Source organism: Staurois parvus, unplaced genomic scaffold (assembly GCF_062004578.1).
Source record: "Staurois parvus isolate SC_StPar_1 unplaced genomic scaffold, SC_StPar_1.0 ptg000105l, whole genome shotgun sequence".
Lineage (NCBI taxonomy): Eukaryota > Metazoa > Chordata > Amphibia > Anura > Ranidae > Staurois > Staurois parvus.
This window is the reverse complement of record NW_028317901.1, coordinates 362,653-368,652: the sequence shown is the minus strand read 5'-3', so window position 1 is coordinate 368,652 and position 6,000 is coordinate 362,653.

Below are 6,000 nucleotides of genomic sequence, written 5' to 3'. Positions count from 1 at the left end.
GGGAGAGATCAAGCTGATTTTGTCCAGAAATACAAAATAACAGTGTTGTTCTGAGGTAGAAGATAATAAAATTGGACACATGTGCAGTATAGTATATACTTCTATTTTTGCAATTTCAGAGGAAGAGATCAAGCAAATTTTATCTGGAAATAAAAAATGTCAGAGACTAAAGATTTATTAGAGACTAAAGACAGAAAAACTAGCCAGATTTTGCAACACAACGTTAAGGCCCACTTCCACCTGCACAGTGCTGCACATTTTTTTTTTTCACACTTTTTCTTGTGCATTTATTGTGCAACAGTATAGGACATCCCATTAATTTGAATGGGCTGCCCTAAATTCAAAAAACATGCCAAAGTAGCTCCTGCACCTTTTTTGGATAATGAACCAGTCTGTTTCTTCACCAAGGCCCCTGATGGTGGGGATGGACTTGCACCAAGCTGGAACGAGGTCGCAGCCCCCAGATACAGCCAGCTGAGGAAGCGTAAACCACTCGAGTGTGCAGTATACAAAACGGCAAGAGACAGAAGGAAATCCAGAAAACAAGCTGAGGTCAGGACAGGCGGCAGGCAAGTACAGGCAGTAGATGAAGCTGTGGTCGGTACACAGGAAATCAGACACTGAATACATGTATAGTAGGCAAACCGGAGCTTAGAAAACTGGGATGTTGCTCAGAAAATGCGGGCTACACTGAGCGTGTCTTATACAGGCAAGCAAACTGGAAGGTAGGCTAGGAAGTGATGGATAGCAAACAAAATATAAACCTACATAATTGCAAGCGACACCCATAGGAGAGCGCAGAAGTCAAACAACACATGTGAAATTAATTAGGTCTAGAAGAAACACTGCAGCAAGGAGGTAAGAAAACACAGGCAGGAAAACTGCAGACTGAATAGTGACAGAGAGGATATATGCATGTCTGGGAAAGGAGTTGCTACAACCCAGGCGCTGACTGATGTCCTATGTTTCTGTCTCTGGACAGGCAGGTAGCTAGGAACAGATTGCTTTTTTCATTCTCGGCAGAATTTACAGCAGGCGCGTGACAGCTGGAAGGCATTTGTAACTATGTCACCAATTATGTCCCTGTCTAACCAACAATGTTGCATGGCAAAAACCCAAAAAATTAAAAAAGGTAAACATTACCTATCACCAATGTAGTAGAGACATTTACTGAGTTGGGTAACACACTAAGTGATATAATTGCTCCACATGTAAAAACAGTATACAGTCACAATTACAGGGGAAACCTGTCTCATCTTATCCATTTTGCAGATTCCCAGAGAAGACTAAACTTCAAGGTGGACATAGACCCAAAAGGTTCTGCAAGGTCTGGGTGCCTGTATAGCATCCTGTAGCTTAATACACTCATGACACCACCTGCCAAAGTGAGTGCTGGAAGCAGGATTCAGTGCCTAAAGCAAACATTACAGGTAGGCCTCACTGGTATGGGGTCCAGGTATGTTTCTCAAGATGTACATCGAGGGCAACCGATCCAGAAACTGCTAGTGAGTCTTGAGGCAATGAGCAACTAGAACTTGATAAAGTCAAGGTAGGGAAGAAAAATAAACAAGGAAGGGAAGAAGAGGTCTATCATTCAAGGACAATAGCAAAAAAACTGGAGTCTCACAGAGTGGGTTGGGTTATATGAGAATACACTGGGGGATGTTCCCAGCAAAGCGTCTGCCACTGTCCAATCACCTGAAGGAAGCCCTTCCCATATAACCCCTGGTCTGTGACTACAAGTCCTGTGTCCTGTCTTTTCACGGTGAATACGGGTGGGGTTACACATTTCACTCTCTAGCCCCTAAACTGAAATTCACTGCAATTTATCAGTGGCAATATACACTCACTGGCCACTACACTAGGTACACCTTGCTGGTGCCAAGAAAATATCCCCCACACCATTACGCCACCACCACCAGCCTGAACCATTGATGCAAGGCAGGATGGATCCATGCTTTAATGTGGTTTACGCCAAATTCTGACCCTACCATCTGAATGTCGCAGCAACCAGTCTGCCCATTCTCCTCTGACATCAATAAGGCATATTCATCCACACAGCTGCCCCTCACTGGATATTTTTTTCTTTTTTCGGACCATTCTCTGTAAACCCTAGAGATGGTTGTGTGTGAAAATCCCAGCAGATCAGCAGTGTTTGAAATACTTAGACCAGCCCATCTGACTCCAACAACCATGCTAAGTTCAAAGTCACTTAAATCCCCTTTTTTCCCCATTCTGATGCTTGGTTTGAACTTCAGCAAGTTATCTTCACCACATCTACATGCCTAAATTCATTGGGTTGCTGCCATCTGATTGGCTGATTAAAAATTTGTGTTACCAAGCAATTGAACAAGTGTACCTAATAAAGTGGCCGGTGAGTTTACAACACTCAGCTCCCAAACTGCAATTCACTGTAATTTATCTGTTGCAATATACAGCACTGAATATAGCACCATATACACTGAATATATGCTGCATAACTCTGTGGTAAAGTGCTAGCACAGAATAATAGCACTAACTGCCTCTCCCTGCAATCACTGTCAATAGTCTCAAACACACAATGGCTACTGGTAGAGCTGCCTTTTATAGTGAGGGGGTTGGCACATTACTGGCTACAGTATTGCAGCTGACCATAGTTCAAAGTACACTGTAAGTCGATATGAAACATTCGTTTTGGTGCTTCTGCCAAACGTCCATAAAAATCTGAAATTTGGAGAAATGCCAAACAGGCAATCGTTGCACCGAATTTAGCATCAGTTCAAACCCAAACCTCATCCCTATACAAGATAAATCGACACACATTAAAGTGTTATCATGGAAAAAACAATCAAAAATAACATGATTAGGTCTGTTAATAGCATTAACACTGGAATTCTCGTGTTTTGGAGTCCCCTGACACATAAATGTATTACCTGTTGATTCTGCCAATAGATCTGTAACTTTTCAACTTCCTTTAACAGACTAAGCTGTCCAGCGAAATGGAAGTTAGGGAGCCATTGAGACAAACCATTTAACATTGACTGAGGTGCTTACAATGGTCGGTTTTTGTTAGTTTGGTTAAAACCTTTATCCTGAAAGGAAAAAAAAAAATGTTTCCATAACTTAAAGAGGAACTTTAGTCAGAAAATTAAGCCCTGCTAGATCAGTTCATCCTGGCCCCTTTTTCTGTAAAACAGAAAAAGATCTTATACTGTTTACAATCCTGTAATACACGGTTTCACCCTGCACACACTCAGTTACTCTCTATTTTTGGCACTGTGCTGAAAATTAAGAGGCTGATCTGTTGACAGCCTAAAGATTTACTGCTGCTCAAGGGCCCTGGGCTTCAGCAAAATGGCCACCTCCAGGAAGAAGAAACAGGAACAATGCTGTTGGCAATGTACAGCACACACTCATTTTGATAGCATAATTATTAACCACTTGCCCTCCAGATGATTTACCCCCCTCCCTGACCAGACCTTTTTTTTGTGTTACTTTAACTGACAATTGCGCGGTCATGCAACACCGCACCCAGATGTCATTTACATTCTTTTTTTCCCACGAATTGAGTTTTCTTTCGGTGGTATTTGATCGCCTGTGTGTTTTTTATTTTTGCGCCATAAGCAAAAAAGACCAACAATTTTGAGAAAAAAATATTTTGGACTTTTTGCTATTTAACATGTCTAGTAAACAAATTCAAAAAATCAAATTTCATCATAAATTTAGGCCAAAATGTATTCTGCTACATGTCTTTGCTAAAAAAAATTCCCAATACGTGTAAATTAATTAGTTTAAAGTTATAGCGTTTACAAATGGCGGTATAGATACTGGGATTATTTTTTTTTGCCTACTAGTAATGGGGGCGATCAGCGACTTTAAGCGGGACTGCGGTGGGCATTCTGACACTGGGGGGGAACTAACTTGGTATCATTGACATCCCCAGTGACACCAATACAGTGATCAGCGCTAAAAAAAACAGCACTGACGCTATACTAATGACACTGGGCAGGAAGGGGTTAATGTGAGGAGTGATCAAAGGGTTAACTGTGTGTAGGGAGTGTTTTACTAGGGGACGGGGAATGTGTGCTTCACTGTAAGCACACTGATCGGGATGGCTGTGCTGTGCACAGCCATCCCGAGCAGTGTGCCCGAGCTGACAGGGAGGAAGACTGTTTGTAAACAAACAGTGATTGTTGGTAATCATTGGGCGCCGACGGGTAATTACCAGCTGGGACCTGGTGATTGACATCTGCGGCCACAAATGGTGGAGTGGGTAGGGAGCACGTGCGGCTGACACGTGCCCCCTACCCGCAAATGCAAAATCATGTATATATACGTGATTTTGCGCACCTGTGCCGCCGTGTAGCAGTATATCTGCTATACAGCAGCGGGTAAGCTGTTAATGTGGAATGAATGTTCCTTGATAAAGAACATTATTTTTTTTATCAAGTTAATATGGGTAAAGTTCTACTTTAAAAATTGTTGCTAGCTGGAGTTAGACTTTATTTGTTAGTCACTTATGCAATGTCCATCCACAGTAAATCTACTAGGCCATCTAACACTACTTACTCCACAGGTTGTCAATGCCACTGTCCAAGGATGGCTATGTTGCTTCTCCACAAATGCAGTGGAGGAGTGAGCTGCAATATATTTTTTGTTTTTGGGTTTAGATATGCTTTAACCTACTATGGGACAATCACCAGTACTGTCAATTTCACTGGTACCTACAGAGAGACAGAATACGGTTTAGGCAAAATGTGAGGCAGTCTGCAACAGCAAAAGGATTAATAAATGGGCAACATTGTACCTTATTTAGCAATTATTTAGTATTTCTCTATAGCCACCAACCCGATTGAATTGTCTGTTGAAAAATGAAGCCTACGTTCTGAATCTGACTGGAGGGTACAGAGTGACACAGACAGTGCTTCAGTATGCATGTTGATAAATAAGGCCTATTGTATTACCTATCCATAAATGAGTTCTTTGTGTCTTAATTATAGTGATTTTTGCCAAGATACTGATTTTTACCACTTCTGATATAAAATAAACGTAGAGCTTTGTTTTACAAGATAACCAGCAACCCACAATTTAGGACTGATTTCCCAGACATGTGCAAATGTCTACTCTGTATGATCATTAACTGTCTTGTTCAAGAAAACAGTTTGTATGGACTCCCTGCACTGTTAGTTACAGTTCACAGATCACTACATATTTGCACTTGACATGACATGCAATAATAAGCCGTGACTCCAATTCGAAGAGGACACTGACAGTACAATTTAATAAAGCAGTTATGACACTTTTCTATAGTTATGGTGCTTCTAAAATGTTCTGTGATTCAGAAAAGTCTTGCAACATTTTTGTTAGGAGATACGACACGAGTCAGATTCAAGCAGTTCTTATTTCCAATACTTTAAGAATCGCCGCTATGGTTGTGACAGATTTAAAAAGAATTTCTGCAATTTTGCAAATAAGCAGACTAGCAGTAATTAAGAGGAATTCTCTCTTGGTGTACAGAGATGCCAGTGCTCAGAGTTGGGCATTTTTGTACTGGGTAGGTATCATGACAGCCTCCCTCACAGGGCTCCCTGCTTGCTACGAAGCTGGTTGCTGCTGGTGTCATACTAACCAATGCCTCGACCCCATCCCCATTCAGCAGCTGGCTGGGAGATTCCCCAGCCAACAGCTGAAGGTAAACAAAAGGGTGGGGTGAAGGTTGACATTACCAAAATATGGCATTGGTCATTATTTGAACAATGATGCCAGACAGCATTCCTGCAACTCTGTTTACTTTCAGCTGGGGAATCTCTCTTCCGGCTCTTGAATGGGGCCGGGGTTGAGTCATTTGTCCCTAGGATACTGTCGACTGCGCAGTCCACTGTGTCCTAAGCCAGCAAGGGACTGAGCGAGCACTGAGGATGAAGTGTCTGCTGTATGGAAACACCTGCCCTATTCCTACCTATTCTCCATGCAACAGATCCATGTACATTTGTTATGCAGAGGGGTGACTGAACGATAAAG